This window comes from Sturnus vulgaris, chromosome 22, assembly GCF_052056855.1.
Source record: "Sturnus vulgaris isolate bStuVul1 chromosome 22, bStuVul1.hap1, whole genome shotgun sequence".
In the NCBI taxonomy this organism is placed as follows: Eukaryota; Metazoa; Chordata; class Aves; order Passeriformes; family Sturnidae; genus Sturnus; species Sturnus vulgaris.
The window spans coordinates 8,179,158-8,203,541 of NC_142264.1; the positions used below are offsets into that span (position 1 = coordinate 8,179,158).

General features: G+C 43.6%; 1 long non-coding RNA gene across 1 annotated transcript; it reads right to left on the minus strand.

The window, feature by feature from the left end:
* Positions 1–1,759: 1,759 nt before the first annotated feature.
* Positions 1,760–21,348, minus strand: LOC148221445 (uncharacterized). Its single transcript, XR_015808017.1, has 3 exons — positions 21,258–21,348; positions 20,969–21,077; positions 1,760–2,015 (listed from the first exon to the last, which is right to left on the minus strand). It is a non-coding gene; the product is annotated as an uncharacterized LOC148221445 (long non-coding RNA).
* Between the last annotated feature and the right edge of the window lie 3,036 nt (positions 21,349–24,384).

Below are 24,384 nucleotides of genomic sequence, written 5' to 3' on the forward strand. Positions count from 1 at the left end.
CCGAGGTGCAGATGCTGCACTCTTCCCACAGCTCCATTTCAATTGCCCTTGCAGCAAAGGTCACCCCTGTTTGGTGTCACACCTTGCTGATATGTCCCAAGAGGAGGATGGTTTGTAAAATCTGGGTGTGCATCCCCCTGGGGGCTGCAGAATCCCCAGAGCTCCTGCAGTGGAAGTTGTGTGCCTCATCAAACCATGCACAAACCAACCTTGCTGCTCTGGAGTGTCCTTACCACACCCAGGCAGAGAATTCTTCTCTTCCTTGGGTAAATTCAAGATATATATATTTAAATTTGATTTGATTTCAAGATATATTTTTACCTCTGCTAAAACATCAAAGAGTTAATGAAGAGCACCAGATTTCAGCTCTGAGCAGGGCCTTGCAGTTTATCCTTCATGCCACAAACACTGGTCAGACATATAGCACTTATTTACATTGGGGCTGAGTCAGGAGCCAGACTTTCTAACACAGTGGCATGCAACAAAAAAAATGAAATGAAATGAAATGAAATAAAATAAAATAAAACAAAACAAAACAAAACAAAACAAAACAAAACAAAACAAAACAAAACAAAACAAAACAAAACAAAACAAAACAAAACAAAACAAAACAAAATAAAATAAAATAAAATAAAATAAAATAAAATAAAATAAAATAAAATAAAATAAAATAAAATAAAATAAAATGCATCTTGTCTTTTCCAGATCTATGGGAGCAGAGAGGAGCTATCACAGATCCTGCCAACTGCTCACCAACCCTATCCCTGATGGAAGAAAATTCTTTCTTTGCTGAGCTGTTGCTCAGAGCAAGCACAAACAACACACTGGTCCAAACCAAAACTGGGGTTGGGGAGTACCCAAAACTGGCTTAAAGACAAGGATTCAGCAACAGCACCTTCATCAGAGAGAGCATTGAACACTGAGGGGAGATGGAGCTTTGGTCTGGTGGGTTTGGCCAATAGCCAGTTATGTTTGCAGGAAAAGAAAAATCTTTTTTTTTTCCTTTTCTCTTGGTCCTTGCCAGCTTCAGATCATCCCAAGCCAAGGGATATTTGGTGGAATTGTGTCAGGAGCTCATCCTGCAAGATGAAGACCTCAACCTTTGGAGCAGCATCCATAACCCAGGTCCCCTTAGGCCCAAGGCTGGCTTTGCTGTGTCAAGATGATCTGCACATCAGAAAAAGCTCTGCTTTGTGTCTCTTCAGTCAAACACTGATTTTTATGCACCAGCATGAAAGAACACACAGGACTTGTTTAGATTCTTGTGCTGTTCTTAGCATGAAGAGAACTGGAAAGAAAGTACTCATGTGCTTCCCATTGGGATATAAACCCAACATCTATTTCAGGAAAAAAGAAAAGCATAATTCACTTTTCACCAAAAGCTGAAGAAAACACAAAACACCAGCTTTATGAAATTTGGGATAATATATGACAATATTTTAAAGGGCTTTTTGCCATTCAAATGCTTTTATTATAGTAAATATTTCTGCTTAGCATGAGGAAACTGAAAAGGAAAACCACACAAGGATGTTCTTCATAATATCCCACTGATTTGAAAGGGTCAGATTTTCTCCCCTTGAGATTTGGTACTGGAGTTAATTAACCTCATTTCCAAAAGAGTGCTGGAGTCTTCTGTTCTTAAAACTCTGCAATGACAGCAAGGCCACCCACCCCATGGCAATTCAGTGCCTCAGTCTCCTCAGAACATCCTGTGACAACATTTCCTTTGCTGTGATTTAAAACTTTCACTACTATTCTTATTTACGCTGCACATGGGGAACATTTTCACATTTTGCTGCTAACTTTTAAGTATTTTAAGAACATTATGTGTCTCTCATTGCTCCTCTCCACATTTCATAAGCCCCATTCATACACCAAAGGTCAGGGTTGTTTTTAAACCTTTGATCATTCTTGTTTTGCTCTTCCAGGCTTCCTCCAACTGCTCTTCATCTTGTCTCAAGTGCATCCCTGAAGTCGTGCCCAGCAGGAAGGAAGGAGCCCAGGAGATGGGGAATCTGCAGACAGGGAGCAATGGGACAAATAAAAGCTCAGGACAAAACGGTGCCATCAGGAGGGTGTTTGCTCACAGCCCTCCTCGTTCTGGTACAACACCATTCCTCAGGACTATGAAGGAAAAGCTCAGGGTTCTTATCTTATCTGAATGTTTGCACATTTTTAGCAGTGAGTCAAAGCTTCTTTAACCAGAGTCCAGCTCTGTGAGTTTAAATTCTTTAAAGTCAACAGTAGATAGGTCTGGCTAAGTCAGCCTCTACTTTTGGAACAAAGTCTGTCCCATTATCACTCCCCTTCCTCTCCCCTTTTGCTGCTTTAACCATGCAATTCATCTTTCCTGAATTCTATTTCCTTAAGAAAGTAGAACATTAGACCAGGTTTCACTGATTTTCTTTGCTGTAATGGGGGGAATGGGTGTGGAGAGGCAAAAAACAAACCACAAAGCAGCATCAGGGTTTATAAACAAGGTGGATGAGAGTGAGTGACAAAGACAGGAGATGCAAATAGAAATAAATAAACATGGAACAAGCATAAGCCAAGCAAGGTGATCATCTGGTTTTTATTCATTTTTATGAGTGAGATTTAAGAAATGTAGAAAATCTGCAAGGTTAAACCCCACTATATATACCTAAAGCAAATACCAGCAGATTTCAGAGAAGAAATGAAATTTGGAGGCCACTGACCACAGAAAGGGTTTCTCCTCACGATTTCCTATTTGTTCTTCTTCTGAAAATAAAACTTTCTTCCTCTAAGGAGACAAAGATGAGACAGTGGAAAAGGAAACCTTGTTTAGGGGTAAGGAAATTGCGGGCATCGTTTCCCAGCAGAGATTTCTCCATTTACATGAGAGAAATTGCTCAGAGTGGATGACATGACCCCGTGGATCTCCTGCTCCACAGACACAGATTGCAGAGCAAGCCCTGCTACATTTAACATCAAATCAATCACACTGAGCTTGCACCAGGAAAGATAAGGAAGAGGGACAGAAGAATACACTTTTTACATCAAATTCATCTCTTCTCCTGCTAAAGATATTCACAGATGCTTCACATTCAGGCTTAAAACCACTTTTGTTTGAGTTTTTCACGAAGTTTTTACCCTGGCAGTGGCTGTTCAGTGGAGCTCTGTGTACATCCACGCTCCTGCAGGAGCATTTCCTGCAGGGAGGATTGCTGCAAACACTCCTGCAGGCTCAGGTGGTGCAGCATTCACCCAAACTCACCTGAACACCTCCCTCCCCACCAGCCTGAGTCTCCCCCTGCACCACTCCTCATTTCTGAGGCTCCATTTGCTGTTCCCAAAGCATTGAGATATTGACTGAACTGCAAGGACTGTCTTTAGTCCTTTTTTCTGAGCCAGAGCAAAGCTTGCCTTCAAACTGACTCATTGAGACAACTTTTTTATCCTTTGCCTGTGCCTGCACCCTGGCCATGCACGGTTTCTATTTATCTGAATTCTCTTTCCTTAAGAAAGTAGAACACAAGACCAGGTTTCACTGATTTTCTTTGCTATAATGGGGGGAGTAGGTGTGGAGTGGGGTTTCTATTTATGTGTACACTTGGAAATTAAACCACTGTGACATTATTTATTAGTGCTGGATAATCTGCAGCAGAAAACTGCTCTTTATTCACTCCTAATTAATTGACTCATGAGCCACCTTTTTTTATCCCTTCCCTGTGCCTGCACCCTGACCATGCAGTCCTCTCCAAGACTTTCTCCTGCTCCTCTCCATGCCAGTTCTCCCGAGCTCCTGCTCACAACCAGGGCTAGGTCACTCATGGTGCTTTGTTTCTTCTCCCTGGGTCTCTGTTTGCCTAAGCTGCTGAAAAAAAGCCAGCTTAGTTTAGTACCAGGCTTGGGGTTTTTATCCCTCCAGCTTCTCAAATTGACATGTTGAATTTCAGGTTTTTTTTCCCTATATGAGGGATTTATATTTTATATTCATGGAATGGTTTGGAGGATTTAAAGCTCATTCTGTTCCACCCCCTGCCATGGCAGGGACCCCTCCCACTGTCCCAGGCTGCTCCAAGCCCCAATGTCCAACCTGGCCTTGGGCACTGCCAGGGATCCAGGGGCAGCCACAGCTGCTCTGGGCACCCTGTTAAAGACAGTGAACATACAATTGTATTATGCAAGGAGCAATTAGATCCATTTGCATTTCGATTCTCAAATTAGATCTTGGACACTCACACGGTGATGTGGGACAGTCTCACATCCGTTTGCACTTTCTATTGCATAGGAAAAAGTAAATGGTAGCAGGCAGCAGAAAATGAAGCCACTTATGTGTTATTTCTGTGCATATTTATAACAAATGCATTAGAAATATTGAATCGTTATTGATGGGAAGCTGAGCAATCACAGTAATAAAGAGATCTTTTCTAACCTTGATGATTCTGTGATTTTATGTGAGTGCTGAGGTGGAAGCTCTAAGGACAGCAAGCCTCGTGAAGGCACTCTGCTGTAATTTCTCCCACTCTGCTCCTGTTTTTTGCCTTTCAGTTTCCACAAAGAACAATTTGAGGACTCTGTTTCCATCTTACAGGCAAGAAATGCACCTCCAGAAATCACAGACTTCACCATATTTTACATTTCCTTAGGGAACTCCAAAGTATTTTGTTCTGGGCCTTTTGTGCAGCCAGCAGAAGCTGGAATGAGTTTTGATTGCACAGAAGTCTCAGTTATTGCTCAGATTTTGTTTTCCTCACTCTGCCCTGCCTGGTGGAGGATCCTTCTCTACAAACTGCAGCTCCCTTGAAAACATTCTACATTAGGAGAACTCTCCATTTTAAAAATAGCTTTACTTTTGATTTCCACAGAATGCAATTAAACCAAAAGTGGGACCCTTCAGAGAAATTCGAGCCAAAAAGCTGTTTCTGTGAACATGCTGTGGGATTTCTGCCTGCAAGTCTGAAGCCAAGCTGCTTTATTTGCACACTGGGATTCTTAAACCCAGATGTACCCTTAAAATGCATATCCAACAAGAGGGTGGACTCTGGATCCCTGTGGGATCAAAGTGATCCTTGAAGAAGGGTTTATATTTATCTGTACATTTGGAAATTAAACCACTGTGACATTATTTCTTAATGCTGGATAATCTGCAGCAGAAAACCGTTTTTTATTCACTCTTATTGAATGTGGAAGTGTGAGCTCAGTGTAGCTGTTCATTCTTTTAATGGACTTGTTTCTTCACTGGCAGGAACACAGACCAGACATTCCACTTGGGCTCAACACCTGACTTCTAGACAACAAAATGAGATTAATCCCATCTTGTGCCCCAAAAATCAGCAGCTCAGGGCTCCAGCATTTGCAGAGAGCATATTTTGGGCTGAGGGAGGATGCACAGCTTGTGCAAGTGTAAACCAAATGAACATGCAAAGGCACAAATGAGCAAAGCTAGAAAAAATTCCCAAGATATCTCTGAGTTTTACAAAAATATCCATGAACATGTTTTGGAGAACTAAAATATTGTGGAGATGAAACAATTTCTTAATGATTAAAGTGACTGTGATTATCTTGGTTTGTCTTTGTGTATGTGGAAAGATTGAGCTAAAACTTTATTCTGGCCTGGAAGAGAACAACCAAAAACATTTGGCCCATGGAAATACATTGGGACAATCCATTTTACAGCTTCTCCTGATCTTCCCCAGAGGACCAAGACTGCTGGGATTTCAGAACAGGGACAGATGAGGTGCAATCAGACCAGACAGGAAACATTTTAGGCTTCACCATTTAAAATCAATCACTGGTGTTTTACCCTTGGTCTTGGCATTGGAAATTCTGCCAAATGTTAGCAGTGCACAAGGCCAGGATGGTGAATCCCACCCTGAGGCAGCTTTGTGAGAGAACCTGACATCTCCATTTCCAAAATCTACCCCTGGAACACCCCAGGGAGCTCCAGCCACAGCTGAAGGTGCAGAAAGATTCCCCTCATAAACTTTATTTTTGTTGGGATCTGTCCTTGGTTTCCTTCCTGCCCGCAGTTGGTTTCGCTCACTTATTTTGGGGAATTTGTAGGAAAATCCTTTCACCCATTTTTCAATTAGAAGCAATGCAATTATTGCCACATCCTTCCCCCACACAAATACCTCGTAAACAGCTGGAACTTTTAAGCACAAATCTTGGCCAGGCTCGCCAGGGGTGTTTGGGGATATTTGACATGGCTACAGTGAGTCAGTGTTGCTTTGCCCAAGCATTAAAACAACTTCATCACAAGACAGCCTTAATCATTCTTTTTTTTTTTTTTTTTTTTTTTTTTTTCTTTTAGCTTCTGAAATTTTAGGATTCCCATGTTCAAGACTTCTCCCTACAGCTTTAATGCCTAAAATCAGGGAAGAAATGTTCAAATATTCCAACAGTTGGGGTTGGAAGGCAAAATTCAATCAGGCAATGTGGGATAGATTATGGGAGCTGGGAACTCAGATAAATTCAGGAAAAATAACTTAAATTCTGAACTTCAGAATGCTGTTCTTGCCACGCTTCCAGAAGTTTTCCTGCTTCTGTAGTGGCTTAGTAATAACCTGTCACACCCATTCTGCCACACAGCCCATCCTTCAAAGCTGTGAAGGATGGAGGGAAGAGTTACAGGAAATCCTTCTGCAAGGAAAACAGCTCAGGGTTTATATCTGGCCGGGACAAGGACATTTGGCAACACATTCAAGGGTCCCCCAACCAAGGGAAAAATGCTGTAATAATTGTGTTGACCCAGCTTCAGCGTGGAGAGGCTTCCAGTACAAATGACATTTTCATAATCTCTCAATAAACACTTTTGCAGATAACAAGAAAACTTTTTATTTGATGCCTTTTGCTGGTCATAAATTCAATAGTTTTTGTTTTTCACTGTCTTGCCTCCTAATCAGTGATTTAGGAGGAAAAGGCTTTCAGAGGTTTAAAATTTCCACTTGCAGTGGTTGAGCTGGAATAAGGATCTGCCTTTGGTATTGCTTAAGTGAGGGGACCAATATTAAAGAAGAAAAAGATTTTCGGGGGATGCTGAAGCTCTTTGCCAATGCACTTTGAATTTTACAGGTAGTTTGGGCCTGAGTAGGTCAGGAAAAGCCTTTGAAAAGATAAAAAATACTGTCAAGTGATGCTTGCACCTCGATTTGCTTTCTTTTGTTTTCTAAACAGCATTTTCTGTATTTTCTGCTTTGAAAATAAATGCATATTGACTCAAAAGAAAGCCTTCAAGTCACTGTTAGGGTTTGGGGAGTTTTTTGCATTCAAAAGAGGAATAAGCTAAAAAGATTCAAGTCTGAGACAAGCAGCGTAGATTGATGCAAAGTGAATTTTCTTGAGCCGGTTGGAAAATCCAAAAAACCATTTTCTTTATCTTTCTCACCTTTTCCCCGTTCCTGCCTCCTTGGTGCCACATGGGCACCCCTGGAAGGGCCCTTCTGTGTGTGCAGGGTTTATTTCCTCTCCTGGCTTTGGCCCCAGGCTCTGGAGCCCTCAGTGCCTGTGCTGTATCCTCAGTCCCAGACCCTCCTCTGACCTTTTCCTTTTGCTCCTGCCTGTGTTTGTGGGGTGACTGACCCTGGCTGCTCCCTGACACACAGAGGGAAATGTTGGCTTGGCAGTTGGATTCAGGACCTCTCTTAGGGTGGTATTTGGATGATTTACAGTGTCCATCAGGGTGATGTGATGCTGCATTTAGCATGGCTGCTGCTCATGCAAAACAACTCTTGAGGCATTTCATTTTTCCTCCCTGGGGACTCCAGGGAGCTGTTTTTATGTGCTGCTCCTTTCTGCCTGGATTCTTTTTCATTCCTTCCACATTACATGAGACAGTAGGTGGGAATGTGCAGCCAGATAATGGTAATTTATTACTGATCTGTCAGAGTTGTTCAAAAGCCTTTCCAGCTAGGACTATAAATTTAGCATTTCTGTCCTTGCCTTGCCTTTAGTGATCTGAGAAGCTTTTTGGGGGAAGGCAATGCCACGTCTAAATTTCTTGCAAATATTTAAGCAGCATATGCAGGAAGATGGTATATGGAGAAGGGGTTTTCTCTTATAGGATTGGATTAATTAGTTATGTTTAGGTGTTAATGATTGGTGTAAGCTTCTGTGTTGTGCCTTCCCCAAAGCAGGTTTCTTCTCCCCTTCATGTCAGGACTCTTTGTGATCCTTCTTCCCCCTACTTTGGGAAAATACAGTAGAAATTTTTCTTCTCCTTATTTTTGCTTTTTCTGCCTGCTGCTTCCTCTGTTTGTCTTGAGTAAAATGAGTTGTGAGCATTAATTACATGTTAAGCCTCCTAGAATTGTAATTCTGATAAATTCTCATTCTGGTACTTTCCCAGGTGTATCAGGATATTATTTACAACCAAGCTGGGATGACAGCTATTCTGTTTATTCTTAATTACTTTTGCCAGAACTGCTTGTGCTAAATCATATTTCATCAGGTCTGTGGTTCAAGTTCTGTTGTTGGTGTGTGCAAAATTATGTAAAGTAATGCATTAGTGCATCTGAGTGTGGCTCTGGGATGAGTTTCTTATCCAAAGCCATGGCAATGTCATTAATAAATAAAACAAGAAACTATCAGTGAGCTTTTTCTTTCCCCAGCCTGTTTGACTCTTTCTGCTGACATTAAACACCAAGGATTAACCCAGCAGGCACTGACCATGAATTTACAGCTGGTTTCAGAGTAATCCATTAGCTTTCAGCTGCATCACTTTGGGGACTGAGCACTCCCCTGGGCTGGTGTCTAAACTCTCTTTCAAAGGATTTGATTGCATTTCACCTTTTGGAGCACTGAGGGGGTGGCAGAAGGCACAGCAGACTGCCAGCTTTCCTTGGGTAGTCTATCATCCAATCTGTTCACTGTGCTTGTTCTCAGGAATTGTCACCTAAGGTCACCTCTTCAATCAGGACTTTCCAAGAAATCACTGTGCTGCTGGAAATGTTCCCAGCTGTAGCAGGAGCAGAGAGAGCTTTGGATTCCAGATTTCTACAGTTCTCTGTTGGATAAAATTCATTGTGTGTCTGACATCACTTACAGGTATGAACACATTAAATAAGGTACAATGCTCATTCTCATGGGGTTTAATTGAATTTGAGGCATCTCAACACCAAAGCTGAGCAGCAACTTCCAGAAGTCACTCTGCTGCACTTAGAGCTTTCATTTTCACCAGGTATCAATAGGATAAACCCTTAAGTGATGCAGGAAAACTCTTCAATATTCCACAGAGCATCGAGCATCCCTGCCTGGTGCTATTTTACCATAAACAATAGCATGTAAAGCAGCTTTGTGTTTTGTTTTCAACATCTGTGTCCTGGCCTGAGTGAGCCCTGTGGTGATTTATTGTCACAAAGTGGAGCCAGCTCTGAGTCCAGGCAGAACTGAGGAGCTGTGTGCTGCCTGCCTGGGCTCGTTTTTCTCCTCTCTTTATCTGGCAGGACCGAGGGGGTTTTTCTGCTCTGCTCCAGCCTCAGTGGGGCACAGCCTGAGGATGTGCTTCTCCCCAAAGCATAAACATCTCCTTCCTGGAGTTTTTATTAGACCTAAACCTTCAGAGCCCCAGCAGTTGCCAATCAGCCTTTCACATTCATGTGGTGATGACTCTTTAGCTCTGAATGATGTTTGTTTTCAGTTCAGGGAGTGATGCTGGCTGCTGTGAGCACTGCTCAGCACTGAAAATTGTAATGGGAGTGCTTCAGGGGAGAGCAGGATCCTCATCAGCTCTATAACACTATAAAGGAAGGATAAAGTAGCTGCAAAATGTTCTGCCTGGCAGCATTGGGTGTGAGAGTTAAATGGCAGCACGGATTCAAGGTGACAGACTGCAGCATCTGTGCTGGAAATGCACCCAGGTTCAATGTTCCCCTGCATTATTACAGTCACTCTGACCACAACGAGTGTAATTAATATTCCTGCCTGAGCACAGTTCTGTAAATAAACTTACTCAAAAAGCAAATTGTCCCATCCCCCTGGGCATTGAACAGTAACAGCCCAGGCAATGGCCAATCTGTCTTCAAAAGAGAGCTCTGCCTTTGCACCCAAGCAAGAGCAATGAAAACTCAGAGTATTGAAAAGAAAAAACACAAGCAAATAACAAAAAAAATCCCTGAAAAAGAGAGAAAATTAATGTTAAAGCAAGAGCAATGAAAACTGAGGGCATTGAAAAGAAAAAATACAAGCAAACACCAACAAAAAAAATCCACAAAAAAAAGAGAGGAAATTGATGCTAGTGATCCAATTTTGTTTAGACAGGACAAATCAGAGAATACATCTTAGAGAACGCCCTGGTTGTGGCCTCTGTGTGACTTGAGCAGCAGAGGATGAGGTTTCAAACCTGCACCTGCAGAGGTTTTGCTGCACATTGCATTTCTAAAGCTCTGGTAGCACTTGCTCCACTAAATGAAATGAGGCTGAGACAAGCAGCTGCATATAAGGAGGCCTAAAATGTCTTCTTGTTTTTGTTTATATTCCTGGAAATCAGTGTCTTCCTTCTAAAACTTTAGGGAACAGCTTCCTGCCTACCTTATTATCAGCAGACTGCTTCTCTGTTGTCAGCAAGTGGCATTAACTGAGGAAAGGCCTTGCCTCTGTGTGCTTGTCTGGGGTTTTTGTTTGGTTTGGTTTGTTTTTAGAGCAGCTCTGGATGAGCTTTAGTTGCCTTGTCAGAGGTGAGAGGAGATAACCCCGATGTTTGTGAGGCTGCTCTCCATTCACACACTGCTGGCTCTAACGAGCAGTGCCTGGTTCTTTCAAAGCTGGGAAAAAACCCCTCAGTTCTGGCATTTCTTACCTCTACACTTCCTGACTGTGGAGTTTCTACTACTGTGATATTTCCACAATGCCCAATATTTAAAAATCCTTTTTTTTTCCTTTTAACTATCATTGCACTTCAGATTACTCTGTTTAAGTTTGATAATGCAAAGCTGGCTTTGTGTTCCTGCTTTTGCTTATTTTGATAGATAGATTTGAACTATCAGAGCTGATAAAACCTGCTGGAGATGTTTTTTATTTTGTTGCAGTGAGTGAGTAGATAGATGGATTTTCTTGTTCTGTTGTGTGATGGGAGAGTCACAGCAGGAGCAAAGGTGCTTCAACCTGGCAGCAGTGCCAGAAACCACAACTTGGATATATTAATTTAACCTTATCAAGCAGAATATGATATCGAGTAGAACCACATATGTGATAAAAAGCTGGGCTGGCTGTAGGACCTTACATAAAATATTACATAAAATATTGAGCACAGCTCACTTGTGTGCCTTGGAAACTCCTGATTTGTATTTCAAGAGGTGCATGTGTGGTATTTTCTAACTTTCCAGGAGGAGCACAGAGTGTTCTTTTGGGACCTGCACTGCTGAGGTCATGTGTTGGAGACACCTTGGTTTTAACGATATTTACTTGGTTTCTTTCATTGTGTCGGTGGCAGTTTTGGCACAACAAAACCCACATGCAACTGATTTTTTTTTAATACATATATAAACACAAGAAGGTGGAAATGATTGTTTTTCAGGTTGTGGTTTCTCGTGCTCATCCAAGGACAGTGCTTGCCCTTGGAAGAACACTCTGGGATGCTCAGTGCTGCTGGCTGGAATGCAGGAGGGTTCAGCCACATGTGAAAAATGCTGGGGGTGGGTTTGCTACCTCCTCTCCCTTTTGAGAGGTTCCTGCTGCTGCAGAATTAGGGATTTGTGAATGGCACAAACATTCCAGGCAAGGGAGTTTGCACATGTACATGAGACAAGGAAAAGCCTAATCTGCTCCTCCAGGTGAAGATCTGGTTTGAGGCTTTTTTATTGATTTAATGGCAGCTGAAAGACAGCGAATCCACTCAGCTCCTTCTGGGAATACTCACAACAAGCTGCTGTCACTGAAACTGAAAGCCAAACTTCCAGGAGCAGCAGGGTGATGCTCAGTCATTGGACTTACAAGCTCTAAATGTGTTTGTTCATGTGAGAGGAACATTCATCAGCTGCTTGCCCAGAGGAGCTGCAGAAACTTCTCAAGTTCAGAAAATCTTTTAAGTCTTATCCAGAAAAAAATCAAACTCCTGTCTATGTACTGGGTCCCGGCTCACCTGACACCTTTAATTCTTTTCTTCCTCCTCTTTTCTCCTGTCCCCATGGCACATCCAGACCCTCCCACATCCATGGGCACTCTCAGCTGTGAGCTCCCCTCCTGCCTGCGGCTCACAGCTGGCTCAGGAGGGTGAGGAGAGAATTTGTCAGCACTGCCAGGAACTCACCCTCATCTCCCAAAGAGCAAATCTCCTCACCCAGGGTGCCCTGGTGGAGATCTGAAGGATAAGTGCAGTACTTCAGACAATTATTTGCAGGTTATTTTTATTTTCCAGTGTATTATTTGTGAGGGGCTTGTGGAGGATTGTGCCATGGAAAAGTTAAGGAGGTTTTTCAAATACTGTTGGCCCAGAATAAATACATTCCCCTAACTTGATTATACAACTGTTTTGTAACTAATTGTTTTTCAGGTAGTTGAGATCCACATCTTTTATATAAATCACTGTGAATGTGGACTGGAGATGCCTTGATCTCAATAGCTATCATTTGCAAGTAGGAAGATTATTATGTTTAATCTGTTCTATCATCAGGTCTCAATAAATTCCATTTTTCTAGCCAGCAGGTCTGATGCAACTGAATGGTCACATTTTCCAAAGATCTGTGTTGGGAGCTTGGTGCTGATGTTTGATGTTTGCTGATGTTCCCTGGGTTGTTTTCTTGATGGGTTTTTTTTTTTTGTTTTTTTTTTTTTTTTTCTTTTTTTTTTTTTTTTTTTGAGGGGGGGCAGTGTGGTGGGTAGGACAGGGTTGATTTGTTGTTTTTTTGTTTGTTTTCTGGGGTTTGTTTTGTTTCGTTTGGATGGATTTTTTTTCTGCCAGTGCTGCAGTCAGTAAGTTCCATGTATTTACAAGGTAACTGCTCAAAGTTCTTCCCTTTCCATCCTTCATGTGGTCTGTGAGGATTCCTGTGGTACTCTGTCCCTCTAGAGTACTGATGGAGATCTTGCTTTTGGAATTGGGTCTGGTCTACAAGGCTCTGCTCTAGACTGCAAACCTTGTGACCTGCTAAACTCTGCCTTGAGATGTTCAATTTCTGTTTGTTTCCAGGCCATAATTATTTATAGTACAGAAACCAATAAGATCTTATGTGAATACTTAAAAAAACCCAAATGTTTTGCTGTCACGTGAAGTTAAAACTCTGTACGTGACCTCAGTGGCCTCATAGGGATTTTTTCCAAAGTGAAGCTCATGTTTTGTTTCATGCAGAGGTTCCCCCACCACAAGGTCAGCTCCTGACAGAACACTCCCCAAGGGAAGGTTTCCTGGCTTCCAGGGGAAGCTGGGGATGTCTGGTGAGGCTGTGCAGAGGGTGAACACAGCCTGAGAAAAAGGAGTGTGAGAAAAAGCACATGGCAAGTGCTGAGGGAGGGCTGCCCTTGGCCAGCACAGCGTTGAGGATGTGAGCTGGCACTTCCCTAGGGAAAGGTTGGTGCTGCTTCTCTTTGATAAGTTTGGGGGTTTGGAGCAATATAAAGCCATTTCAGTTTGGGATTCACATCACTTTTTAGTTCCCAGCTGGGATACAGCCCTACAGCCCTCGTGGGGTGTCACAGACACCTGGGGCTCCCCTTGACTCGGTTTTTAAATCCCCAAAATTCATGTGTGCTCTGCTTGCTTTTCCAAAAGGTGATCCTGGTGCAGCAATGAAACACCCAGTGTTGAAACATGCCCAGTGTTCAGCATTCCTCATTTTTTTACAGCGTGGAGGAGGCAATCCCATCTGGTTTGGTATTTGCAGTGCTGTGCCCACGGCTGCTGCTCCCACAGCTCCAGGTTCAGCCACAGCAGTGATGGGAAGGACAAGGGCAAAGGCTGCTCAGCAGGAAGGACTCACTGGGCTCCACCCATGGCAAGGAATCAGAGGTGGTTAGTGGAAAAAAAAAAAAAAAAAAAAGGTTTGAACTATAAACTCCGGATTAGTGGGTGTTGGAAGAGTTGTTTTTTCCATGTATCTAAGCTGGCAGGGTTTGCACATGGATAGTAATGACAAGACATGAGAGTTCCTGGATGTGGCAAGGCAGGTCACACTTTAGAAAGGCACAATCTCTGTTTTCTCTATTCAGATGATGCTTTTTTCCATCCTTGAGATGGAAAAATTGTCCTTCAGTGAAGGTGGTGTCTACCCTTGTGACCATCTAGGCCACTGTCACCTTCTAGGATCTTAAGAGAGCTATAAAAAGGAGGGAGAGGGGATTTTTTATATGGACAGAGAGTGAAAGGACAACGGGAATGGTTTTACACTGAAAGAAGGCAGGGTTAGATAGAATATTGGGAAGAAATCATTTATTCAGAGGGTGGGCAGGCCCTGGCACAGGGTGCCCAGAGCAGCTGTGGCTGCCCCTGGATCCCTGGCAGTGCCCAAGGCCAGGTTGGACATTGGGGCTGGAACAGCCTGGGATGGTGAGTGGCAGGGAATCAGGGATTCCAGGTTTGTTGGAATCACCACAGAGGATTTAAGAGCTGCTTGTTGGGCTTCTCCTGTGGGCAGCAGTTCTTAGTTCAGCTGTAATGTTTCAACCAAGTGGTAAAGAAAACTGAGGAGGAAAAAGAAGCTCAGGCTGTCCTTGAGGATTTCAAGTCAAAATCTGAAGCAGCACATTTTAAATGAATAGCTGTGACCTTGAGAACACCTGAGAATTTCGAGTCTGGGTTCAAGTTTTCATGTTTGCTATAGACACGTTGAGAACTTGAGTTCTGCTGGAAGTGCATCTGCCTGAAACAAGGTCCTTGAGGTCTCCTTTAACGCAAAATCTTAAATAAAAGTACAATAAATTTGCTTCTGTGTGTGTGATGCAGGCCAGCTACTGGAGCAGGCTGTGCCAGCATGGGCTCCTTGCTGGATTCAGGAGCTTTTCCCTTTGTTTTGATTCTTTTGTGCACTTAAATACGAAGCTGTAAAAGTAGGATTGAAAACCATTTTGGACCAGAGATTTGTTGTGAGGAATTTGGAGGGGCAGGCTTCTTCAGGCAGCCTGGTTTTCCATTCTGTTGCATCAGTTGTGGGTCAGGTGAGCTCCACAGAGCTTTTGGTGTTTGCTGCAACCATGGAGGGAATGCAACAGGAGAACTGCCTGGGTATTTTCAGGTGAAGGCTCACATCAGGTATTCATATAAATCAGTGTAGGTAACCAAAATAACAACAAGCTTCTCCTCCAGCCAGTGGAATAATGCTCAAAGCATTATTTTATAGATATTATTGCAGGCCAGGGGGAGGCTAACTCTGCTTGAGACATCAGACTCTGTATTTTGTTATTGATTTTTCTCACCTATGTTTCCTTAGGAAGTAACAAAAACACAACATGATCAACGCTGAATTTATTGCCTCAGCAGTAGCACTGGAGACCTGGCACTGAGTCAGAAGTGAGGGAAGGGACAGTGGTTTTAAGCTTAACATGAGTGAAATCATACTCACAATATATGTATGAAACAAGAGGGAGAGGAAGGCTGGAGTTTCCATCAGCCAGCCTGATGATATTTTCAAGAATCAGTGTCTGGCAGATCCATTAGCTGCTGGTAGAGCTTTCAGGAACTCTTAGGAGCACTGCTGAAACATCCCAGTGCTCTGACCCCAGAGCACACAGCGTCAGCAACTGGAGTTCCTCTGCTGGAGAGAATAACTCATCCCCATCCCCTTGCTGAGCAGAAAGTAGGAATAGCCCTAACAGCATGAAAGGATGTCTGGAGCTCTGTGTTCCTCTCTCTCCCGAATTTTAGGCAGGCTATTGTATAAATGGGATTGGCTGGGAGCTGGTCACATCCTCAGCACGTGTCCCAAATTTCGGTTTCCAAAGGACATGGCCACTGGTGACTCAGACAAATGGGAGTAGGATGCCTGTAAATATATTATAAGTACTTACAAGTAGATTAAAGTTTTTCTGTGTATCTCAAGCTTCTGGAAAATCATCTGTTCTTCACAGATAATTCTCTTTTTTTTAGGAGTGAGACCATCTGTCAGTACAGAAATACTTCAGCAGCAGCATCTGAGTCTGAGGACAGCTGGCACAGCTCAGGTGGGCATTGGCAGGACCAGAGAAGAGCTTTGCCTCCCTCTTGTTCCCATCTGCAACCACACTTTAGGAAGTGCTGCAGTGCAATTTGGGTCTCAGGGAGCCAATAAATCAGTTTGGGATGTGGCCCTGGGATAGTCCAAGGGAGCAGTTGTGTCAAAGGAATATATCTCCATGGAAGCTGATTTTAGGAAAACTTAAAGTCATGTAAACTATTGCACTAAACACCAGGTGTGGGTCCAAAACCAAGCTCAACATTTGGATTGTTTGGCAGTCCTAAGCTTTAAAGAGCTCGATTCTGAGATAAGCTGAACATGTTCAGCCTCTCTGCCTCCCACCTGCATCAAGACTTACTCATTACTTCATGGTTCTCAAGTACCTCATGTGGAAACCTCCATACAACCATTCTTTACCCAATTAGTGAAGAATCAAGGGCTTGATTTGTAACTCTCAGGTAGGAATCCTCAGGGGATGGTACAAACACAGCAGGCAGTGTGTGCTTGAAGTGTGAACTGGAGATGGAAACAGGGAAGAGGGAGTGCATTGTTTCAGCTGAAGCTGAAATGATACTTGTTGGTTTTGAGCCTCTGATTTGAAACTGGGGAGTTCTAGAACAATTTGCCTTTGAAGTCTGCAACAAAAATAAGAAAAGAGTATTTGCTGGATAACTTCAGTGCCAAGGAAAACAATGATCACTTCTCCCGAAGTGGAGATCAGCACACTGGGTAAGTGGTGCTGTCTGAAGAGGCAGAATTGGTGCTTCAGAACTATTTTATCATTTATTTGCCAGACTACATCGCTGCTGCTGTGACCCAAATGCCCCAGGCTTGTTCACACTTTCTAGATGAATATTTAATAAAAATTCAGCCCGTGTGTGTTTTCTTGGGCAAAAATGAAATTAGTCATAAAATGTCTGGTTAAAATTACCAGCTAGAGCTCTGAGGTCTCAGCTCTCAGAGTCCCAGAATAAATGGCATGGCTGTGGCAGGGAGGAGATACCCGAAGTTATTTCCAGCAGACCTGAGTAAAACTTTGCTTTGCTTTTGCTCCCCATCAGTAGCATAGGATGAAGCAGAAGAGATGCATGAAAATGAGCAAGGCTTCTTTTAAGTCTTCAGAATATTTTCTTGGTGATAAATCAATTTTGAGAGAAGAAAGAGTGTAATTTATTTCTGCTCATGGCATTTGCACTGGCTATGAGAAGAGTTCTAGTTCTTAGGGGTGTTACCCTGCTTTTCCTTGAGCTGTATCACTTTTTTTTTTTTTTTTTTAAATTAATAGTGGTGGGCTATGCAAAGAATTGCTGCATTATCTTGTGGGTTTCCTTACTGCCCTTAAATTTTGTGCCAGTTGTTAACTTTCATGTTACTCACATATTTCATTAAATCTGGTTTATTTGGCATAGGGAAGAGTAATTTATCCCTGTAGTGAAGTCACTCAGAAAGCTGATCCCTAGAGATCAAAGAAGATGGCATGTCTCTGTGTGGGTACACCAAAAAATTGCATTTCTGTGCCTGCCAGCACAGGTGATGCCTGGGCAGGGAAGGAACAAGGAACCATCATCTGTGCAAGTAGAACATTTCTAGATTTTGAAAGAAACAGAAGCAGATCTGAAGAACCACATCTCTTTCTCCCAGTGAAGGCTGTGGAAAGCAGTGACAGCTGCTTCTTATCTCACAGTCAAACATTCTGAAGCCCTGGAGGCGAAATATTTATGCTACTGGACACTTTGTTTATTCAATGGGCCTTTTTTGATTTCTCGTTTTTTACCAGAGAACTGAAAATGAGTGACGTGTGAGTGCCTCAGTGTAAATAAGAGACTCGTGACTCCTCATGTCAGAATTAGTAATTCGTCACGCTGCTCTCAGGGGCTGAAGGAAATACTGATGTGTCAGAACCAACAGAAAGTAAACATCAATTAGAGGGAGAAACAAGCTGCTTAAACTTCGGTTTTACATAGAAAACTTCAAGGAAGGGAGACTCTAAAGTGTGCAACTTCTGGAATAACCTGCAAGGAGAGTAGTCCTGCATGCAAACACACATCTTCACTGCATTCTGAGGAGCTGCAGAGTGAGATGAAAAAATAGTTCTGTGGAAATCAACAGGTTTACAAAGATCTTTCCCCTTGTAAACAGCCTGTTTCCAGAGCAGAAGGCACAGTAATTCAGCAGAAGTGTGAGGCAGCTCAGGGAGGTTTGGGATGCAGAAAGCAGCTTGTGCAGCTGGCACATGAAACAGCAAACAGCATCAAACCTGGGGAATTCCTGAGGGGAAAACTCTTTGGATTTTGGGGAATACTGGGGAGAAGTGCTATAAGGGCTTGTCTTTTTCCTTAAGTGCTTGTGGCCCCACTTGTGAGCATGGTGGAGATGTTTTATCTCACATCTCAATTTTACTTGTCAGGGTTCCCTTCTGTGGGACCCTTCTGCTCCTTTACCTGGCTTAGACAATATTTCATCAGCCCCAGCAGTACCTCATCAGTCATGTCTGGCTCACTCACTCTTCTTGAAAAATGCTTCTCTTCTGAACACACCCAGGTGTTAAATTCAAGAAGCACTCACCAAATCCAATATTTTCGAGTATTGAAATCCAGTGGCTGACTCATCAGTTTGCACAAAGAAGATGTTGCTTCCAGTTACTTTGTTTGGGCTGACTGCAGGATTTTCAAACAAAGCAAGTCATTTCTGGAAAACCCTCTAAAACTTTGTGCCAGAACAGTGGAGAAGTTATCCAAAAGGCCAACACCCAGGTTAGTCTGAGAGACTGAACTACTGGAAAGCCCTGGGGCTTTGCTGGTATCTCTTGTGTCAGTCCTTCTAGGGCCTGGGGCATTCTGTAAGTGCTGGATTGATCCCAGCCAGCTTCTGGGCACCTCTAACCTTCCTGCTCTGCTTGTACATGGCTTGGGGTGTATTTTATATATATAACTTGATAGGCTTTTCCTTCTGCCCAGCCCCTTCAATTAACTTCCTTTTTAAGTTTGGAATCTTTGGATGGGATCCTGGCAAAAGAACCTCTGAATGCATTGCAGGGAAGAACTTCCAGGCTGGTGTTGTTTTTCCTCTGCCTGGGTGAGCCTGTGGTCTGAAGCAGAGTGAAAGGTTTTGTGAGTTTTGAAAAGAAAGGGAATTAAAGACAGGAATGAACAGTGTGAGGGTCAGACTTCCACCTTTTGTAGAGTTATCTTGGAACAAATTGCATGCTCAAATAGTTGTTCCCAGTATTTTTGGGCAGCTCTGGTTTGTAAAACTCAGATGTCCCAAAGGTGGCTGCTTCTGTTGGAGAGCTGCTGCTGTGAGGATTGATACTTGGGAGTAAGGAAATCGAGATGGAATGGTAAATGAATGTCTGTCCTGCCAGCAAATCCTGTTTTCCTTGGAATCAGGGGTCAGAAGGTGGCGTTGCTGGCAGGTTTGTGAGCAGAGTGTGCTCAGGAAGGGCAGCAGTGCTCTAGGGCTGCACACACGGGTTTGCAGTGACACAGCTGAGGAGATATCAGATCTCTCAATTTTATAAACTTCCCTTTATTTGTGCTCTGACTATTGAGCTGAAACAGAGCCCATTGCTCCAAAGAGGTGCTGGGTGCAGGAGGGGGTGCCTGACTTAATTTCAGATCTGATAGAGCTGTGAGTGTTGGAGGGACCATTGCTTCACCTCAGAAATGGCCAAAAACTCTGACTGAGATCTCCGTGTTGAAATCATGCCTCTGGATTCTTTTCCTGTTACTAAAACCAATAAATATTAAGACCAGCTTTAGAAGCTTTTCTTAAAAAGAAAATCTTCCTTGTTAAAAGCCTTTTTAGAGTGGCTGAAACTCTGCTCCAGGTCCTAAATTTAATTTATTTGTTGGTGAATTTAAGTTGCTTCTATGCTGTAAAATGATCAGTGAAGAGAAATCAGTGAGATAAAAATCTAGGAATGTCTGTGTTTCATTACATGGCCAATCCCTAATGCTCTCAGAAAAAAACAGGAGTATTTAATATTCATCACTTTGTGATGAGTGCTGGTAACTCCTCTGCAGGGCCTGGCCAGTTCATCACTGCTGTCATCTGTGCATTCTCTTGCCATTGCAGGCTGGGCTGTGCTGATGGTTTGAGGTTTAGGGGTTCCCAGCTCAGTAACTTGGCCAGGAATGGTCCTGCCCAGACCCCCCAACAATCCCAGCCTGTCCATCCCTGGCAGCGCTGTCCAAACGCTCCTGGAGCTCTGGCAGCCTCGGGGCCGTGCCCATTCCCTGGGGAGCCTGGGCAGTGCCCAGCACCCTCTGGGGGAAGAACCTTGCCCTGAGCTCCAGCCTGAGCCTGCCCTGGCCCAGCTCCAGCCGTTCTCTCAGGTGTGATCTCCCTCCCTCACACATCCACTTCTCTGCCTTCAATTTTAGTCTCTTCTAAGGTTGATTGAGAGCTTTTATCATCTTTTGAGATTCTATTTGATTGATCACCAGTGTGAGTGCAAAGAGTTGTTACCCAGAGAATCTGTGGCTGCCCCTGGGTCCCTGGACATTGGGGTTTGGACCAGCCTGGGACAGTGCAAGGTGTCCCTGACCACGGTAAGGAGCTGAAACTGGATGGTGTTTAAGGCTTCTTCCAACTCAAACCATTCCATGATTCCATGATTCCAATGTTCTTTTTCCCCCTACACCTTTCAATGCTGCCATTTTTTCACATCCAACATTAACATCAGCCCTTGCAAACAGTGCAATTCTCCTGTGCTTTATCCACACTGATACAGTCTAGAAGAAAAATTAAGCTCAGAACAATGTTTTCCCAGTTCCTTTTCAAGGAAATTATTTCACCAATCTTTGGTCATAATGTGGATTTTAAACCTTTTCATAGAAGATGAGATCTGAGCCTTGGTGAGTAAAGAGCATCCAACATGTAGCACTCACCTCCTCATTCTTCTGTAGGTGAGTTTTGCTTACCTGACCCAGGTCCTTTAGACTTTCACACCTCTTTTTTCACACCTCAGCACTTCTTTTCTGTGCTCTCAGGGACATGTGAGCCCCTTGCATGCTCTTGCAGAAATAAGTTCTATGAATAAAAAAACAGAGTTTGACAATGCTAAAGAAGACAAAGAAAAGAAAAAACTCTTGATCAAAAAGATCTTGCACAGTTTCAAGGGCAAATACAGAGACAAATGCTGGTTTTGTTCCAAAATAAGAAAAGAAAAATCCCCCAGCTTTACAGGAAGAGCTCTGTTCATTTCCCCACCTTCCCGAGCAGTTTTGGATCTGTGAGTGCTGAAGACACCAAACACTTTCTTTTTCCATCAGGATCCCGGGAGCCTTCCCTGGCCAAGCTGCCCTTGCTTCTGAATGGTTTGTCTTTCTCTCCCTCTCCTTGCAGAGCATCTTTAAAACAACTCTGCCTTGTTCAGAATGTTGAGGTTGGCTGTCTAAACTGCAGCTAAATCAAAAACATAGCTGATGATTTGGACAGATACAGGCTGGGTGGGATTGCTGCCAACTTGATATTTGCTTTTGTCTTCATAAAGGGCAGTCCTGGGAGATGTGCACTGCAACCAAAAAGAGTCTGACAAAGGCATGTGCCTTCATAAAGGCCTTCATTTTTTTAGAAAATTTATTTTTCGAGTCAGCCAGCTTTGTGAGCTATTTCAGACCATGGTGTGTTGATCAGATGCAGAGTGCAATAATGTCTTGAAAGGCAATGCCTTGTTTCTGGTCCTTACAGATGTTTTGCAGTTGGGTGCAAGGGTTAAAACTGTGCAGTGCCCACCCTGGGCAATCCTGTCTGCTGTGGATGTGACCCCACACTGGGAGCAGCCTGGAGATTGATTGCTCCTGATCCTGATAGGGATCCTTTTCAGCAGGAAAAGTTGCCTGATTGACAGGAGTTTGTACATTTTTCACTCTTGTTTAAGAAAATTAAAATGAATTGGGGTTCCAATTCAGACCACCAGCTTTGAGCACGTGACTGATTTTAGGCCCCTGAGCAGTCAGAAAGGATTCAATATGATCACCTGTGAGCTTGGAGAAAATGTGGCTGATGCATGGGACTTAAATGACTTAAAGCCATTATTTTGTGTGTATTTTCGATGGGATTGAGGGTTTCCACCTTATTCTCCAGCTCAATTTTCTGCTGGTGAAATTGGTATGAGCATTTAATAGTTGCAACACATCCTATACTGTGGTTTGCAAGGCTTGCATTAATAGGAACATGTAAAAAAGTAACAGAAATTAAATTGAGGGTAATCCCTGTGGTTTGGGGCCAAATTTGGTTCAAGTTCAGTAGTAAGAAATGAAGCTGATATGGGAGATGCAATTTGCTGAGGCAGAGGAATGGCTGGACTATTAATGACCTTGCATAGAGAACACTGAACAAGTTGTGAACACAACTCTGCAGTTTTCAGAGTTCTCCATGGAAAGGAAGGCAAGCCAAGCAACGAGAGACCAGGAATTTAAGGCAGTTTTTCTTTAAAACAATGCAGGAATAAAGTCTGATGTAAATAGGAAAGAAGAAGAGGTGCATTCACCAGCAGCCCACCTTAGCCCTGTCCTGGACAGGGGTAGGCAGTGAAGCTCCTTCCATGTGCAGGTAGAATTTGGGTTTTTTGTCTCCTGAGTGCCAACCCCTGTAAAACCAGCCTCACCAGCAGCTCTCTCTCAGTACCTGCTTACCCCTGCTGTGCCTAGACTGCCCATAGAGACAATTCAGAACCTTCTGAGTGCAATTAATCTGTTGCATTTAACAGCTCTGTTCTCCTGCTTTCCTTTACCTTATAAGGCAAACATTCCTGAGCAGCATTGGGAAGAAATATTTTTATGGACAGATGGGCTCTAAACCTGCCATCCACTGAGGGCCAGCTCCAGCTTCTCAGAAGAGTGATGTGAAAATTTCATACTCAGTAAGACTTAGGAGTTGTTTGACAATGTCTGCTGGTATTTAATCCTTCACTCTGCCTGCTGTGGTCCCAGGATTTTGGTTTTACTTTCATCACCTCCATGAGGTTTCTGGCCTGTTCTGCCTGCCTGGTACCTCAGCCTGGAGAAAAGGGGGATCAGGGGGGCCCTTGTGGCTCTGCACAACTCCCTGACAGGAGGGGACAGCCGGGGAGATTTGGGATCTGGGAACAGGGACAGGAGGAGAAGGAACGGCCTCAGGGTGGGCAGGGTGGGAACCAGCAGGAATTTCTTAATGTAAAGATTAATCAGGTGTTGGAAGGGGCTGTCCAGGGAGGTTTGAGACCCCATCCCCTGGAGGTCTCTAAGGACACTCAGTGCTCTGGGCTGGTGACAAGGTGGGGATCAGTCACGGCTTGGACTCAATTATCACACAGGTCTTCTCCAACCTCAGTGATTCTGTGACTCTAAGATAAAAATCTGCCTTTATGTCATAGATCAGGCAGTGGCAGAGTAGGCAGAGAGGAGACCTTGGTTCTTCTCAGTGTTTCTACTCTTTTCTCATCAGTGCTAAGCTGGTGTTGACCCTGCCAGCTAAACATCTCTGCTGGGCTGTGCCTGGCAAAAAGAGTCTGGGAGTTGTAGGATGGAGCCCCAGGCAATGACCCTGCTCAGCTGTGCTGCCCTGGGCCCTTCTCTGAGGTGTTTTGTCCTTCACTCAGGGAGCAAAAGGCCCAGGGGAGGCATTTTCTCAGCTGTGTCATTTTTTTGTCTTAAACCATTCTAAAGCCCCACTCTTGTTTTTGACAGCTCCAATCTGCCTGAGGTGCTGCAATATTGCACTTCTGGTGAAGCTGCAATGAGGTTTTACAGCAGTCTTGCACTGTTCCCCCAGCTGTTTCACTGTCCCAACCACCAGATCAAGTGTAAGTCTGGTGCCAGTGCTCCTGGCTATGATTTACCCTGCTTCTACCTCCTCCCTCCTTCACTTCCTCTTTTTTTTTTTTTTTAAGACCAGCAATATTTGGATGGTAATTGTAGCCCCAAGGCTTGTATAAATTCATTAAAGGCCCTGCCTTTTGAAGTGGAATTAGTGCTTTGTTAGAGCTGTTTGTGTTCTGGGTCATGAACCATCTGATGGGAGCCTGGGTCCATCTGGGCTGTGCTAATTAGAGCTGCCTGCCCTGGAGCTGGGCTGAGGCTGCAGCTCAGAGCAGGGAGCAGCTCCAGGGATCTGAGCTGCAGAACCACCTCTGCCTTCCATGCTGGAAGCTGATTTCCACTGGCCAAACCTCCTGAGTGGAGCTTGTGTCTGCTCGTGCAGTCATTTCCTATACCCCACATCCTCATTAGGAAACCTTTGGAGACTTTTTACCTCAAGGTTTTTTTTCTCCGAAGAGTTAAATTCCTTGCCAGAAGCCTGTTATAATAAATCCCCGATCTAGAGATGAAAATTAAGCATCTTCCAGTCCTGTAGA